At 45.0% G+C, this 18,073-nt stretch overlaps 2 protein-coding genes across 4 annotated transcripts in view; one reads left to right on the top strand and one right to left on the bottom strand.

Annotated features, from left to right (window-relative positions):
- Positions 1-3,403, bottom strand: part of USP35 (ubiquitin specific peptidase 35) — a 23,921-nt gene extending 20,518 nt beyond the window's left edge. For all 3 annotated transcript variants that reach the window (XM_045577704.1, XM_045577705.1, XM_036428301.2), the window contains exon 1: positions 2,845-3,403. The gene's annotated coding sequence lies outside the window, so the exon portion shown is untranslated. The remainder of the gene's footprint in view (positions 1-2,844) is intronic.
- KCTD21 (potassium channel tetramerization domain containing 21) overlaps positions 3,178-18,073 on the top strand; it is a 23,917-nt gene continuing 9,021 nt past the window's right edge. The window contains exon 1 of the mRNA XM_036428313.2: positions 3,178-3,426. The gene's annotated coding sequence lies outside the window, so the exon portion shown is untranslated. The remainder of the gene's footprint in view (positions 3,427-18,073) is intronic.

Here is an 18,073-nt window from a genome sequence, read left to right as displayed (position 1 = left end):
CCTGGCCAGGCCCCTCAGCCCTCTCACCTGGAAAATGGAGACCATTCCACCTACCACTGCAGGGCGGGGACAAGGTATAAAAGATGAAGGCTGGGGCAGTCATGAGTCTCCTCCTGGGCCACCTGTTCCGGACCACTGCAGCAAAGCCAATATTGCAATAAAGCAAGTTGCAACATTTTTGTCTTCAGTTTGTAAGATACACAACATCTATGAAGTACAATAAAACAAAATTAATAAAACAGGTATGCCTGTACCTGAATTACTTGGCGTGAGTCATGAGTCTACTCCTAGGGCACACTGTCAGGGAAGGAGACAAGGAGACACTCCAGATCTCACCGGTTCTACAAGGAATTTCATGCCCTAGTCCTCACTGTCAATTTTTGTTTGCAGTCTCTCCCTGAGCCCAACCCAACTCAAGATGAACTCCTCTCTCCTTCTTGCCTGGACTAGTGCAATACGCTCCCCACCAACCTCCTCATTCCCTCCCCAGTCTGTCCTCCAATAAAGGCATGTGTCCTGCAGAAGAGCTGAGGCTTCTAGCCAGCCCAGCCACTGCCCTCCATGTGGCCCCTGTGGTTGGTGTTCTTTCACCTTCTCTCAGCCTCTGAATCCCAAAATGGAAGATGACCGCCTTCCTGCCCCTTAGCCTTTCTCAGCCAATGCTGCTGCTCCTACCCAAGCCCTGGGCTTATCCCTCTCACTGCTGGCAGGACAGCCTGAGAGTCCCAGCAATAGCCAACCCTCTCCGGGCCACACAGTTAGCACATGGGAAAATCACAACCCCTCCCCTGGAAGCACAGGTCCCTTTATCCAACCCAATGCATTTCTGTTGAGTATTGACTGGTCTCTATTCCTACATGGCGGAGCCTGACTCATCTCCATCATCCTCAAAGCAGTGTGTGTGTGTGTGTGTGTGTGTGTGTGTGTGTGTGTCTATAATATCCTGCCCTGCCCCCATACCCTGGGCCCCAACTCGGGCTTCCTCATCCCTCCCTGATCTGTTCCATCCATCTACCGACGTGGCCAGATTAATCTCATTACATGGTAAGCTGTCATGCCCCTGCCAGAACTCTCAAGGCTTCCAGTGCTTTCAAGGCCCGAACTCCTGAGCCTTGACATTCAGCCCTTTCTGTGACACTCAGCTGATGTGGGACTCGGGTAGAAATTAACTTGGCAGAGGCTGTTCAGTAGTGAATCTATAGGAATTTGGGCAGTGGGCTTTGCCTGCTGGCTACCTTTGGGTCATACTCTCTCTGCTGAAAAAGGGCTTGCCCTCTTCTCTCCTGGCAAGTTTTGACTGACCTCCCATGCCCAGGTCACATGCCCCCTCCTCGGGGAAGCCTTTCTGAGTCCCCCTGCAGTTCAAGTCTTTGAGCTCTGGCTTCCCAAGGCCCTCTTCACTTCTCTCATCCCTCAGCAGTGTCACTGGATTCAGTGTCTCTCCCCCACCCAGGCTGGAATTCCCTTTGGTAGGAGATAGATCCAATCCCCCTTGTCTATGCTCAGTGCCCAGCACAGAACCAGGCACAGAGGAAAGAGTGCCAAGTGACCAATGACAGGCATGTGACAGCAAGATGAGCTAAAACTAAAGATATGACCAGAAGAGTACCTTCTAGGGACTGGCCTAACCCTTGGTCCAGTCACTGCCCCCACATCTGTCCAGGTCTGGTCTTGTATTTCTATAACTCTGAAATCTTATTATAAATACCAGCCAAGAACACCCCTACAAAAGGCACTGGGTGGGTCTAAGTGGGGCTCTAACCATTCTAGAAATGATTCAAACAACCAAGCTAAAGAAAAAGGAAAAAAATATATATATATGTCTAATCCTGGTTAACCCTCAGGTCAAAAGCTCACGGAATCTCATGAAACAGGGGAGGGAGCTTCACGAAGGTCTCACCCTCTCCCTACCCCAACAGCACAGTAGCCCCTGCAAACCCCAGCTCAGCACCTAAGAACTGAGTAGCCCGTTTCCTTTCTCTATGACCCTCATACCCATTTTACCTCCTTGGACTCCCTGGTAGGCACCTGGATGTCTCCCCCCACACTCCCCAAAAAATCCCTCCAACCCTGCCCACTCCCTTTCTCCGGGGATCTCTCTCTGTATTTTTAAACAACTTCTATCCAAGGAAGGAGACCCTCGTCTGGGCCACCAAACTATCTCCTGGGGGGGAAGGTGAAAAGAGGTTTTACTGGGGGGGGGGGGGAGACAAAGCTCTTACTGAAGAGGTATGGGCGGGGAGGAGGAGTGGGGGGAAGGGAAAGAGGGTGGGAGCACATATCCCTTTTTCAGGAACCCACCACACTCACCCACCTCCACTGGGGGCCACCCCTCACATACTCTGATGACCTGTCCCCAACCCCAGGTTTTCTGGGAGTGAACCAGGCTGACATGTCAGGGTCTCCTGTTCACTGCCCTCTAATAGATGGGATACCCCGGGCCGGATGCTGAGAATAGCAGAAGCCGGGAGGTGGACTCTTGACACCTCCTCCGTTCTCCCCGTTTGTCCTGGCTCGGCACAACCCCTCCCTTTAATTATACCAGTGCACCTGCTCCCAGTCCAGGCTGGTGCTGTGGACCCACGAAAGGCCGGCAAGCTTCATGGTACTGGGCACTGGTGCCCTCAGCCCTGAATGGGGCAGGGGCTGCATCACCTTCACACACAATTGATGGAGGAGGCTGAGGCCCAGAGAGGGAAAGGTATTCACCCAAGGTCACACAGCGAGGCAAAGATGCACCAGACCTCCTGCCTGTCAACACCGGCGCCTCGGAGCCCTACTCGCTCTGTCAGGGTGCTGACACTCCCTCCCCCCACCCCGCTCACCTGGCCCCAGCCCCCTTACCTCTGTGACCCCAGTGGACCTGCCTCAGGTCAGGCTCCTGGGCGGCGCTCAGGCGGGCAGCACTCGGCTGAGCCTGGCTAGGTCAGGGCGGGTCCTCTGCTTCCCCCGAAGTGACGACGCCCTCCGCCAGGTCCCAGATAACTGGGATGCTGCTTCCACCTCCCCACCCCTCTGCACAAGCCTCTATCCAGGAAGCCTGACTCAGAGGCGCAGCAGCCGGGCTGCGGGGCTGCGAGACGATGCGGGGGGAGGGGCGAGGTGCGGGTGACAGGGCGGAGCCCGAATGGGGGGGGGGGGTCACCCGCGAACCGCCACTCAGGCCGCGTTCCCTTTAAGGCCAGCCGGCCTGAGCGCAAGCAGGGGCAGGGTGAGGAGCTGGACAGCTCGCTGCAATGCCTCCTGGGAGATGTAGTTTGCGCTGGGCACACCCAACCACAAAGAGCCCAGAGAGAACTACAAGTCCGGGATTGCCGCGCGCGGTCCCCGGCTGCCACGCCCCTGGATGGGGCTGCCGGCCTCCGCCCCTCTCGCAAAGCTGCGCCGGCCGCCCGCGGAGGGGAGGCTGCAGAGCGAGGGCAGGAGGTGGGTGCGGCGCGACTGGGGGCGCGGGGCTCAGGGAGAGCCGGTGAGGGGGCGCGGGTCCAGCAGAGCACCTGTCCTACCATCAGGAATCATCCAGCCTACCATAGCCTCGCCATTCTCCTGCGATGGGGATGGTAACTCCTGTGGCTGCTGGGGAGGGGGGCGCTTATCGAGGCGAGGGGGCGGAGCAGATGGAAGGAGCCTGAGTGGATGGCGATTGGAGAAAAAGCCGGGGTAATTGAGGCTCGAGACTGTTGGGAGGAGTCTTTGGTGGATGGAGCGAAGAGGGGCGGAGTCTCTAGGTGAGACGTGAACACGCGTGAAGTCGAAAGGGGGGAATCCAGGGCTGGGGAGTGCGTGCTGAGAATGTCTCTGAAGCAAACCTGTGCTAGACTGGGTGAAATGGGCCGAAAAGCACTGGGGAAGGAGGGGCGGAGACAAAGATGAAAAGGACGCCTCCCAGCCTTGGAAAGCCCAGTGTCGGCTAAGGTTTGGGCAAGGGGGTGAGTGCCCAAGTGAGCAAATACCTGTGGATGCAGAACACCTTCCTTTCCTTGTCACTAGAAATAAAGAGCCCAACCCTTGAACTCGGTGCGTCACATACATGGTTATTCAACTCTCACACCCTGTAAAGGTGTCACCGTATCCATTTACAGGAGGAACATGAGACTCAGAGAAATGAAGTGATTTGCCCAAAACCACCTTATCCAAAGACCCTGCTTTTTTTCCCCTACCCCCTAGGGCAGTGTTTCCCAAACTTTTGACATATGTGTACCCCTTCTATAATTTTCGTAACGCTGAGTACCCCTCGTACACATGAGAACGTAGAATTAGGCGCAGCTAAGCACGGTGCAGTGCATATCCCCACCAAACTCCGGTGCAAAGCGTACCCCCACCAAACTCTTCCCATACCTTACGCGTACCACACTTTGGGAAGCACCGCTCTAGGGCGTCAGAGGTTTAGTCTGGAGCGGGTGGTAGGGAAGAGGAAGAAAGAAAGAAAAAGGAAAAAGAAAAAAAAAGGTTTCACGACCTGCCTTTTGCACGTTGTGTGACAGAACCAGCTCCCTCAATCCTTCTGAATGCCAACCTGTAAGCCAATCCTCCTATGCTATTGTGAGGATGAAATGAGGATATGGGCTTAAAATCCCTTGTTTATAAATTATAATTGTTAAGAGCAGGAAACCTATCACAAAGAAGAGTGGTTGAAATGGAATGCTTGTGCCTGAAGAAAATCACAAAATGAAACCTGAGCGTGTGCTGAGAGGGTGAAGGAAAATTCTGGGACAGGATGGGGGATGGTGGTGGTTGGGAGCTGGTAACAGGTGAGAGGATGCTTTGCTGTGCAAATGAGTAAGTCGGGTGGCCAGGGCAGGCGGTCTTCCTCCTGTAGCCCACCCTTCCCCATGGGCTCCTGGGCCGCTCACTCCCGTGGGTCCATGTGTGTCACCTGAGGTTAGGTAATACCTTCTCCTCCTACAGTGTGGAGTGTGGGGATAATGGAGCAGCCGAGGGTCTTCCTGGAGATAGGAGCTGGGCAAAAGAGAACTAAAACGACAGCTGTTGGGTGTAGGAGGTCAGGAAGAAAGTGAATGGCAGCCCCCAGGACTGTGAGCCAGGCTGTATCCTGGTGGGCTGTGTAAGGTGGGGAGTCTCATCTGGCGTCTGGGGAGACACATGACTCACTGAGCATTTTCATCCATGAAATGTACCCAACCGTGTTCTCTCCATCTCCTACGCAGCGGGAGTTCTTGCATTTACTTCTAGTGGTCACCTGGGCTTTAGATTCCAAATTGAAAGTTTAAGAGCGTGTTTCCAAAATAAAAAGTTTTTAAAATTCCAGAGAGGGTGATGAACCTTGCTATTGGTAGATGACAGTCAATCTGGGGTGAGGAAAATGGATCTGACTAAACCGGAAGAAAGTTTTTCCCCTTCCTGTACAGAGAGAGGGATCCAGCTTCTGGAGGTACAGAGAGAGGGGGTCCAGCAGGGTAGCAGGCTCCCATCTAAGTGGGCGTTGGCAAGGGAATGCAGAGGAGGAAGGAATGACTTCCTCCTGAGGAGCCTGGCAGATGAATGGGATTTGCCTTCACAGCCAGCAGCTAACAAATTGCAGAGGTAGCCGAGGGCTTGGCATGAAAGCAGGGATAATAATAATGCAGGCATATTTTGGAGATGTTGCAGGTTCAGTTCTGGACCACCGCAATAAAGCGAGTATTGCAATAAAGCAAGCTATATATAATTTTTTTGCACCTGGAGGGTCTTGCCTTCCATTTGTAAAACACACAAACATCTGTGAAGCGCAATAAAATGAGATGCACCTGTATCATCTTCATCTGAGAGCATACATAAAGTGCTTACTTAGCACAGTAGTAACTGCTCAATAAATGTCAGCCATCATTATTACTGCTGCTATTTTTATGACAATGGTGACATTATCTAGGAATTGGCCTAGGCCAGGGGTCGGCAAACTCATTAGTCAACAGAGTAGCAAACCGCAGTTCGAGAGCCGAGGTTTGCCGACTCCTGGCCTAGGCCCACACAACTAGTTAAGTGGCAGAGCCTGATTCCAGGGCAGGCCCAGGTGATGCCCAAGTCCATGCACTTTCTTCCCCCGCTCTCACCCAAAGCCCCTCCAGTTCTTTCCGCCTATGCACAACATTCAGGAGGCCCAGAAGTGGCCCCCGTTTGTGATCACTGGCCGTGAGCCATGACAGGAGTTTCTTTCCTTCTGTCGTAGCAGAGTCTGGGTTCAGGAGGCAGGGGAAGCAAAGCCTGAACAGCGTGATCCCAGCAGAGGCAGGCAGGCCTAGTGCCGTGGTTTCTATGGGAAGTTTGTTGGTCTCTGTAGGGTGACCTGTTCTTATTGTGTGCTGTTTTTTGTTTGTTTGTTTGTTTGTTTTGTTTTAAATATATTTTATTGATTTTTTACAGAGAGCAAGAGAGAGGGACAGAGAGCTAGAAACATCGATGAGAGAGATGCCTCCTGCACACCCCCTACCGGGGATGTGTCCGCAACCAATGTACATGCCCTTGACCGGAATCGAACCTGGCACCTTTCAGTCCACAGGCCGACACTCTATCCACTGAGCCAAACGGGTTTCGGCTATTGTGTGCTGTTTTACCTTAGCCCTGGTTGGCTTCCTCATTCTCCAAAGCACAGCCACACATGGAGATTTTCAGTACTTCTTAGTAATAGAAATAACAAATCTATTCATTGAGTTCCAGCACCCTGACTTAAACTTTACATCTATAGTCCTGTGAGCAAGTGTTCTTTTCTCCCCCTTCTTTCAAAATAAATGTATTTTTAGAATTCTTAAGCCTACAGTAACGTTTAAATAGCTTTTCATCTAGATGTACCAACTAACTCTGCTGATTTTGCTTTTACACACACACACACACACACACACACTCTCTCTCTCTCTCTCTCTCTCTCTCTCTCTTTGCTAAACTATTTATAAGTTACAGACATCTTGACACTAAATTATTCAGCATGTATCTCCTAATTATAATATTCTACAATAGCAACAATGCCATGATCATACCTAAGAAAATTAGCAAGAAATCAATATTATCTAATAAACAGCTGATTCAGATTTCTCTAACTGCCAAAAAATCTTAGGTAGCATTACAAAAATATGATGCAGTCAAGATTTACCCATTGTGCCGAAGCCAATTTGGCTCAGTGGTGGAGCGTCGGTCTGTGGACTGGGGGGTCCCAGGTTCGATTCCGGTCAAGGGCATGTACATTGGTTGTGGGCGCATCCCCGGTAGGGGATGTGTAAGAGGCAGCTGGCCGATGTTTCTCTCTCATCGACATTTCTTCCTCTCTGTTAAAAATCAATAAAATATATAATAAAAAAATAAAAAAAGATTTACCCATTGCATTTAGTTATATCATTTGATCTAGATAGAACTTTTCCACCTAATTATATTTGTTTGATTATTTTATCAATGATTGTATTTTTCTGGTAATATTGTATACAATACTCTTATTGCATCACATCAGGCAGTAGATGATATCAAGGTCCTACTATCCATGAATGCTAACCTTGATTATAGGTTAACATCATGACAGCCTTATCTCTCCATATAAGTGTAAATTTTCACCTTGAGATATAATTGACATAACATTGTATTCATTTTAAGTGTACAACATAATGATGATATATGTGTATTTTGAGAAATTATTACAATACATTTCATTAACATCCATCAACACATATAGTTACATTTTTTTTTTTCTTTTGATCAGAACTTTTAAGATCGCCTGTGCTCTTTTTAAAATTTCATGCATCGGGCCTCTAGCTTCATATAATACTGGCATGGTAGTAATGAACTCCTTTAACTTTTTCTTGTCAGGGAAGCTCTTCATCTGTCCTTCATTTCTAAATGATAGCTTTGCTGGGTAGAGTAATCTTGGTTGTAGGTCCTTGCTCTACAGAACTTTGATTATTTCTTACCAATCCCTTCTGGCCTTCAAAGTTTCTGTTTAAAAATCTGCTGACAGATCTATGGGTGCTCCCTTGTTGCTAACTAATTGCTTTTCTCTTGCTGCTTTTAAGGCTCACTCTTTGTCTTTAACCATTTTACACTTTTCTTTCTCTTTTTTCTTTCCTTTTATCCTCACTTGAGAATATTTTTCCAATTGCTTTTTAGAGAGAGTAGGAGGGAAGTAAGGAGGGAGGGGGAGAGAGAGAGAGGGAAACATTAATGTGAGAGAAACACATTAACTAGCTGCCTCCCACATGCACCTTGACCAGAGGCAAGGAGTGAACCCACAACCCAGGCACATGCCCTTGCCCTGGAATCGAATCTGCAACCCTCCAATGTGCATGCCAATGCTCTAATCACTTCATAGCACTGGCCAAAGCACCATTTTGCATTTTAATTATGATGTCTCTTAGTATGTGCTGCTTTAGGTTCATCTTTTTTGTGATTCTCTACAATTCTTAGACTTGTATGTCTATTTCCTTCACCGAGTTAGGGAAGTTTTCTGTTATCTTTTTTTCACAAAGAATTTCAATTCTTTGTGCTCTCTTCTTCTTTTGGCACCCCCATGAATGTTGGTACTCTTGAAGTTGTCCCAGAGACTCCTTACACTATCCTCATTTTAAAAAAATATTTTATTGATTTCAGAGAGGAAGAAAGAGGGAGAGATAGAAACATCAATGATGAGAGACAATCATTGATTGGCTGCCCCCTGCACGCACCCATTAGGGATCAAGAGCACAACCCAGGCATGTTCCCTGACCTGGAACTGAACCCTGACCTCCTGGTTCATAGGTCCACGCTCAACCACTAAGCCATGCCTGCCAAGCTATGCTCAATATTTTTTTCTTTTTTCTTTTTTTTTGAAATATATTTTGATTTATTTCAGAGAGAAAGGTAGAGGGACAGAGAGATAGAAACATCAAAATGAAAGAAAGTCATTGATAGGCTATCTCCTGCATAACTGCTACTGGGGATCAAACCTGCAACCTGGGCATTCCTGACCAGGAATCAAATTGTAACCTTCTGGTTCATAGGTCAACACTTAACCACTGAGCAACACTACCTGGGTGGATTCTTTTCTCTTTTTGCTGTTCTGATTGGGCATTTTCTGCTTTCTAATCTTTCCAATTTTTTATTTGATCCTCTGCTTCATCTACTCCACTGTTGAATCCCTGTATTTATTCTTCATTCTAGTTAATGTATTCTTAATTTCTAACTAGTTCTTTTTTTATGTTTTACTAGAGGCCCACTACACAAATTCAGGCACGAGTGCGGTCCCTCAGGGTGGCCTACTGCTCCTGCCTGCTGCTACCACTCATCCTGGCCCCACTGTGCCCGCCACGGGCTCACACCGCCACAGCAGTGCTTGCCAGCTGTGAGCCCTGCATCTGGCGCATCTGGCGCCCGCATGAGGGGGGTTTAGGTTGGAGTCAAGACACAATTGGCCTTACAGGTAGGTTATGGGACACCCTTGTTGGCCCAGGATCCAGATCCATCCCACTCACACTTGTGCCAGTTGTCGAGAGCCACCTGGCAGCCGCTTTTATGTTGTCTCTTCCTAGTGGAGCATCTAGGGAGAGGAAGCGGCTTTGGTGCCCGAGGCTGCCTTCCAGGAGGTCGGTGGCACTGTCAGGATCATGCCAGTGGCACCATCCATTGGTGCCTGGCCCATTCTCCAGAGAATAAACCTGCAGAACTACTGAGGGAGTGAGTGAGTGGCTGCCACCCAGCTGGTGGGCCACCAAAACAGGTCAGTCAGCTGAGCACACTCCTGCTTTGGGAGTGCACTGACCACCAGGGGGCAGCTCCTGCATTGAGCATCTTCCCCTTAGTAGTCAGTGCACATCATAGCAACTGGTTGACCAGTTGTTTGGTTGCTTAGGATTTTATATATATAGATAGTTCCATTTTTATGTTTCCTTTCTCTTTGTTGACATTCTCACTAAGCTCATCTACTCTTCTCCTTAGTTCATTAAGCATCCTTATAACCTGTGTTTTGAACTCTGCAACTAGTAGGCTGCTTGACTCCATTTCATTTAGTTCTCTTTTTTGGGAATTTTGTTCCATTCTTTCATTTAGGACATGTTTCTTAGTCTCCTCATTTTGGCAGCCCACGTGTGTGTTTCTAGGTATTAGGTACAGCTGCTACATCGCCCAGGCTTGATACAATGGCCTGATGTAGCAGGTGTTCTGTAGGTTCCATTGGCACATCCTCCCCAATCACCCAACTGGAAACTCGAGGTGCGCCCCTTCTCTCCATGAGATCTGTGTACACCCTTCTCTTGTAGTTGAGCCTTGATTTCTGTTGGCATGTCAAAGGATTTACCCCCAGGCCAATTAGCTGCAAGGACTGGCTGTAACTACCAGGTAGAATCCATTAGGCCTTACTTCAGTGGAGCTCTTGTGCTCACTAAGACTGCCCCTTGAGTGTGTTGCTTGTGGAGGTGGTTGGGTAGTGGTGTTTTAAAGTGGTCTGAAGCTGCCTACTGTGTGCACTAGTTCCCTCATCACTGATATTCCTCTCTCTCCCTCTTCCTTCCTCTCTGAAATAAATTAAAAAATATTTTTTTAAAGTAGATTGCATGGGAAATAATTTCATTATGGAAGCTCAGTGAGCAGTATTGTAGGAAATTGCACAAAAAAGAGTTCACGCCATTTTCAGGACTCCATGAGTGCATAAGACATTGGCTAGTAACTCTGTGGCTGGGTTCAGTCCATAGATCAAAACCCAAATTAGAGAAGACACCCCAGGCTACTGCCAAAGGACTGGTTCTCTGAGCAATGTCCAAACCCAGATCCTTCCAGAGGCCATGACTCAGAGGTCAAGAATGCACATAACACCGAGCCAGGAATTCATCCTCTCTGAGTTTGTGAAATAAAGATAATGTGACCTGTCCTGCCAGGGTCCCAGAGTTGTTGTAAGATTTTTTTTTAATTGCTAACCAATCTTGTCAACACATTCTACAAAATTCCTTCTCTTTTACATTGGTTTGTAATCCAATTTAATATATTATACTAAAACTAGAGGCCCAGTGCATGAAATTCACTGGGGTCCCTCAGCCTAGCCTGCACCTTCTTCAATCCAGGACCCCTCAGGGGATGTCCGACTGCCAGTTTAGGCCTGATCCTGCAGGGACTGCTGACTCCTAACTGCTCGCCTGCCTGCCTGATCACTCCTAACCACCTCTGCCTGCCAACCTGATCACCCCCTAACTGCTCCCCTGCTGGCCTAATCACCCCCTAAGTGCTCCCCCCTGCTGGCCTGATCGCCCCTATCCACCTCTGCCTCAGCCCCTGCCACTGTCATTTTGTCCAGAAGGACCTCCAGAAGAAGTCCAGATGTCTGGTCTAATTAGCATATTACCCTTTTATTAGTATAGACAACTACTCTTTTTCAAATATTCTTTCGGGTTATCACTCATCAACTTTTCCAAACTGAAATTTTAATCCTTTTTAAACCTTTAAAAAAAAAAAATACTAATGTTCTGAAACCGGTTTGGCTCAATGGATAGAGCGTCGGCTTGGGGACTGAAGGGTCCCGGGTTCGATTCTGGTCAAGGGCATGTACCTTGGTTGCAGGCATACCCCAGTGGGGGTGTGCAAGAGGCAGCTGATGGATGACTCTCTCTCATCGATGTTTCTAACTCTCTATCTCTCTCCCTTCCTCTCTGTAAAAAATCAATAAAATACATTTTAAAAAAATACTAATGGTATTTGGATTAGGATAACATAGCAGCTATAAGTAATTTTAGAACTACAATTCTCAGAAGAATTACAGATTTCTGTTCAAGTAGGCTTGTTAATAAAATGTCATAGCCTGTATTACTTGAGGGAGCACAAGCTTAACGACTTAGAATTCTAGCTCTGCCGCCTCTAGCTGAGTGATCTTACGCAGTTGTCTTCACTACTCTGCTTCAGTTTTATAATCTGAAAAAATTGGATGACAATAGTATCTGCCTCACAGCATCAGCGTGGTGTTTTATTTATTTTTTATTTTTTTAATTTATTTTTTAAAATATATTTTATTGATTTTTCTTACAGAGAGGAAAGGAGAGGGATAGAGAGCTAGAAACGCCGATGAGAGAGAAACATCGACCAGCTGCCTCTTGCACACCCGCTACTGGGGATGTGCCCACAACCAATGTATATGCCCTTGACCGGAATCGAACCTGGGACCTTTCAGTCCGCAGACCGACAGCGTGGTATTTTAATGTTCTCTTTGCCCTGGTCTTTTTTTTTTTTTTTTACTTTACTATTTATTTTTTTTTTAATTTTTTAAAATTATTATCTGTGTACATATTTTAACATTGCCCCCCCTCCAATACATACCCTCCCTCCCCAGAGTTTTGTGTCCATTGGTTGTACTTATATGCATGTATACAAGTCCTTTGGTTGATCTCTTATCTCCCCCAGATCTCCCTACTCTCCCCGCTGTAATTTTACAGTCTACTTATTGCTTTACTGTCTTTATATCTGACTTTTGGTTTGTCAGTTTATAATGTTCTTTAATATCCATAAACGAGTGAGGCCATGTGGTATTTCTCTTTCATTGACTGGCTTATTTCACTCAGCATGATGTTCTCTAGTTCTATCCAGGTTGCTACAAATGATGAGAATTCCTTCTTTTTTATGGCAGCATAGTATTCCATTGTGTAGATGTACCATAGTTTTTGGATCCAATCATCTGCTGATGGGCACCTAGGCTGTTTCCAGATTCTAGCTATTGTAGATTGTGCTGCTATGAACATAGGGGTGCATATATCCTTTCTGATTGGTGTTTCTAGTTTCTTGGGATATATTCCTAGGACTGGGATTACTGGGTCAAATGGGAGTTCCATTTTCAGTTTTTTGAGGAAACTCCACACTGTTCTCCACAGTGGTTGCACCAGTCTGCATTCCCACCAGCAGTGCACGAGGGTTCCTTTTTCTCCACAACCTCGCCAACACTTGTCGTTTGTTGATATGTTGATGTTGGCCATTCTGACAGGTGTGAGATGGTACCGCATTGTTGTTTTGATTTGCATCTCTCAGATAATTAGTGACTTTGAGCATGTTTTCATGTGCCTTTTGGCCTTCCTTCTGTCTTCTTTTGAAAATATTCTATTTAGGTCCATTGCCCATTTTTTAATTGGATCATTCATCTTCCCTTTATTTAGTTGTATAAGCTGTTTGTAGATGTTGGAGATTAAACCTTTATCAGTGGTAACATTTGCAAATATGTTCTCCCACATAGTGGGCTTTCTTGTTGTTTTGTTGATGGTTTCTTTTGCTGTAAAAAAGCTTTTTATTTTGATGTAATCCCATTTGTTTATTTTCTCTTTAGCTTCCATTGCCCTAGGAGCAGTGTCAGTGAAGAAGTTCTTTTGGCATACGTCTGAGATTTTGTTGCCTGTGGATGCTTCTAGTATTTTTATGGTTTCCCGTCTGATGTTTAAGTCCTGTATCCATTTTGAGTTTATTTTTGTGTATGGTGTAAGTTGGTGATCTAGTTTCATTCTTTTGCATGTATCTATCCAATTTTCCCAACACCATTTATTGAAGAGACTGTCTTGACTCCATTGTATATTTGTGCCTCCTTTGTCAAATATTAATTGAGCATAGTGATTTGGGTTGATATCTGGGTTCTCGATTCGATTCCATTGACCTATATGTCTGTTCTTGTGCCAGTACCAGGCTGTTTTGAGAACAGTGGCTTTGTAATACAGTTTGAAGTCTGGTATTGAGATCCCTCCTACTTTACTCTTCTTTCTCAGGATTGCTGTGGCTATTCGGGGTCTTTTATTGTTCCAAATGAACTTTCGGAGAGTTCTTTCTAGGTCAGTAAAATATGCCGTTGGTATTTTAATGGGGAGTGCATTGAACCTATAGATTGCTTTAGGAAGTATGGACATTTTGATGATGTTGATTCTACCAATCCATGAACATGGTATGTTCTTCCATCTGTTTACATCTTCCTCTATCTCTTTTTTCAGTGTCGTGTAATTTTCCGCGTATAGGTCCTTTACTTCCTTAGTTAAGTTTATTCCTAGGTATCTTAATTTTTTTGGTCTCTGTTTCTGTAAGTTCACTGTTGGTGTATAGAAATGCCATAGATTTCTTGGCGTTAATTTTGTATCCTGCTACATTGCCAAATTCATTTATTAAGCCAATTAGTTTTTTAATGGAGTCTTTTGGGTTTTTTATATACAATATCATGTCGTCTGCAAATAAGGATAACTTTACTTCTTCTTTTCCAATTTGGATGCCTTTTATTTCCTCCTCTTGTCTAATTGCAATGGCTAGTACTTCCAGTACTATGTCAAAGAGGAATGGTGATAGTGGACATCCCTGTCTTGTTCCTGTTCTTAGAGGGAATGGTTTTAGTTTTTGCCCATTGAGTATGATGTTGGCTGTGGGTTTATCATATATAGCTTTTATTATGTTGAGGTATGATCCTTGTACTCCCACCTTGTTGAGAGTTTTTATCAGGAAAGGGTGTTGGATTTTATCAAATGCTTTTTCTGCATCAATTGATATGACTATATGATTTTTATCTTTCAATTTGTTTATGTGATGTATCACGTTTATTGATTTGCGGATATTGTACCAACCTTGCATTCCTGGAATAAATCCTACTTAGTCATGGTGTATGATCTTTGTGATGCTTTGCTGGAGCCGATTTGCTAGAATTTTGTTGAGGATTTTGGCATCTATGTTCATGAGGGATATTGGCCTGTAATTCTCTTTCATTGAGTTGTCTTTATCTGGTTTTGGTATTAGGGTGATGCTGGCTTCATAGAAGGAGTTTGGAAGTGTTCCTTCCTCTTGAATTTTTTGGAAAAGTCTGAGGAGGATAGGTTTTACTTCTTCCTTGAATGTTTGGTAAAACTCTCCTGTGAAGCCATCTGGCCCTGGGCTTTTGTTTGCTGGAAGCTTTTTGATGACTGTTTCAATTTCTTCCCAAGTCACTGCTCTATTGAGATTTTTAGATTCTTCCTGATTGAGTTTTGGAAGGTTGTATTTTTCTAGGAATATGTCCATTTCCTCCAGGTTGTTCAGTTTGTTGGAATAGAGTTGTTCGTAGTATTTTGTAACAATCCTTTGTATTTCGGTGGGGTCTGTTGTTATTTCACCTCTTTCATTTCTGATTTTGTTTATTTGGGTGCTCTCTCTTTGTTTCTTGGTTAGCCTGGCTAGAGGTTCATCTATCTTGTTTATTCTTTCAAAGAACCAGCTCTTGGTTTTGTTGATCTTATGTATTGTTTCTTTAGTCTCTATGTCATTTATCTCCGCTCTGATTTTTGTTATTTCCTTCCTTCTGCTTACACTGGGCTTTTCTTGTTGCTCTTTTTCTAACTCTTTGAGTTGTAGAGTTAGATCACTTGTTACCATTTTTTCTAGTTTTTTGCAATAGGCTTGTAGGGATATGAACTTCCCTCTCAAAACTGCTTTTGCTGTGTCCCATAGATTTTGGATAGTTGTGTTTTCATTGTCATTTGTTTCCAGGATGTTTTTAATTTCTTCCTTGATTTCTTTGGTAACCCAGTCCTTGTTTAATAGCATGCTGTTTAGTCTCCATGTATTTGATTTCTTTGGATTTTTTTCATTGTAGTTAATTTCCAGTTTTATGCCACTATGATCTGAGAAGATGCTTGATATGATTTCTATCTTCTTGAATTTGAAGAGACTTTGCCTATGTCCCAAAATGTGGTCTGTCTTTGAGAATGTCCCATGTGCACTTGAGAAGAATGTATATTCTGTGGCTTTGGGGTGGAATGTTCTGAAGATATCGATTAATTCCATCTGATCTAGCGAGTCATTTAGGATTGATATTTCTTTGCTGATTTTTTGTTTAGATGATTTGTCAAAGGGTGATAGTGGGGTATTAAAGTCTCCTACTATGATTGTATTGCTATTAATCTCTCCCTTAATGTCCTTCAGCAGTTTTTTTATATATTGGGGTGCTCCCGTATTGGGTGCATATATATTTACCAGGGTTATTTCTTCTTGTTGGATTGTTCCCTTTAGTATTATGAAGTGGCCTTCACTGTCTCTTGTTATGTCCTTCACTCTGAGATCTAATTTGTCAGATATAAGTATTGCTACCCCAGCTTTTTTTTCATTTCCATTCGCCTGGAAAACCTTTTTCCATCCCTTCATCCTTAGTCTGTGTGCATCTTTTTTTCTGAGATGTGTTTCTTGTAGACAACAGATATATGGGTCTTGTTTTCTTATCCAATCCGTCACCCTATGTCTTTTGATTGGAGCATTTAGTCCATTTACATTTAAAGTTATTATTGATAGATACTTATTAGACGCCATTTTTTATTCTATACCCCTGTGTTCCTTCTTTGCTTTCTATTTCTTTAATTTTACAGTAGACCCTTTAGCATTTCTTGCATTGCTGGTTTGGTGGAGATAAATTCCCTTAGTCTGTTTTTGTCTGTGAAGCTCCTGATTTCACCTTCACTTTTGATTGATAGCCTTGCTGGGTACAGCATTCTTGGATTCAGACCCTTCCTTTGCATGACTTTGTGTATTTCATCCCATTCCCTTCTGGCCTGATAAGTTTCTGTGGAGAAATAAGTTGCTAGTCTGATGGGGGTTCCTTTATATGTAACTTTCTGTCTCTCTCTGGCTGCTTTTAAAATTCTTTTTTTGTCATTGGTGTTTGCCAGCTTAATTATAATGTGGCTAGGGGTTGGTTTTCTGGGGTTCATTCTGCTTGGGACTCTGCGAGCATCTTGGGTTTGTGTGGGTTTTTTCTTCTCTCTCTCAGGAAAGTTTTCTGTCATTATTTCTTGAAATACATTTTCCATGTCTTCCTCAATTCCCTTTCCTTCTGGAACCCCTATTATTCTAATATTGTTTTGTTTTGTATTGTCCCAAAGTTCCCTTAGACTTTCCTCCTGTTTTTTAAATTTTTTTTCCAGAAGCTGTTCTAATTGGGTATTTTTTTCCATCTTGTCTTCTAGCTCGCTGATGCGGTCCTCTGCTTCTTCTAATCTACTCTTGATGCTTTCTATTGAATTCTTTACAGTAGCAATGTCATTTTTCATTTCTTCTTGGTTCTTCATTTCCTCTTGGTTCTTACTCATATTGTCAAATTTGTCTTCCATTCTTTTTAGCCATCTTATGATCATTACTCTGAATTCTTGCTCTGGTAGGTTGCTTGCTTCTATCTCGTTTACTTCCTTTTCTGGTGAAGCCTGCTTTTCTTTCATATGTGGGCTGTTTTTTGGTCTCCCCATGATCTAGGATGTCTGGTTGTGTAGTTCTCTCTCTCCTGCTTTGATCTTTTCGCCAAGCAGTGGGGCACTCCAGTGCAGCCAGGTGTTCGAGCCGCCTGGAATCCGCGTTCTGAGGGTCACAGCTGCTTGGTGGTCTCTGCGGCTGTGGATATTCAGGCCTCTGACACGATCCTATCTTCCTCTCAAGATGGCGAGGTTTCCCCGTCCAAGCCGGTAGGTAGCTCCGGGCAGGGACGTAGCCCGCGTGGGTGCTTCCAGCAGAAGACCATCAGCTACTCTCTCTTTCTGCTTCGGAAGAGGGCTCAGAATCCGCCCATCTATTCTTCCGCCATCTTACCTCCCCTCTCTAGAGTTCCTACTTTACTAAGATTTCCTTAGTTTTTGCCTAATGTCCTTTTTCTATCCCAGAATCTCATCCAGGATGCCACATCACCTTTAGATATCCTTAGGCTCCTCTAGAATCTGCCCTGGTCTTTATGTAGGTCAGAATCAAGGTGAGACCACCAGGTAAGAGGTAGGAAGGGGACAAGTGGCAGACTTCAAGGGCCTTGGCTGCTCAATGCCCAAAGAGAAGTGTATTGTGATTCAGAGCACAGACTTTGCAGAGGCTTGAATCAAGGCTCTATCCCTCTGGGCAAGTTACTTCTCTGAGCTTCAGGCTCCCATTTGTAAAACAGAGGTAAAACTCTCCTCCTTGGGGGTTTTGAGTTCATACGTACAATGCATCTAATACAGGTGTGGTATATGATAAGTACCCCCAAGCATAAGCTGTGTCCCTCATGAGGCCTGTGGGGACCATGGATATTAATTTTTTAATAATTTTTGTTGTTGTTGTTGTTAATCCTCACCTGAGGATTTTTTTTTTTTTCCGTTGATTTTTAGAGTGGAAAGAAGGGGGAAAGACAGGCAGAAACATCGATATG

This window comes from Pipistrellus kuhlii, unplaced genomic scaffold, assembly GCF_014108245.1.
Source record: "Pipistrellus kuhlii isolate mPipKuh1 unplaced genomic scaffold, mPipKuh1.p scaffold_m20_p_9, whole genome shotgun sequence".
Taxonomy (NCBI): domain Eukaryota; kingdom Metazoa; phylum Chordata; class Mammalia; order Chiroptera; family Vespertilionidae; genus Pipistrellus; species Pipistrellus kuhlii.
This window is presented reverse-complemented; position numbering and strand designations above follow the sequence as displayed.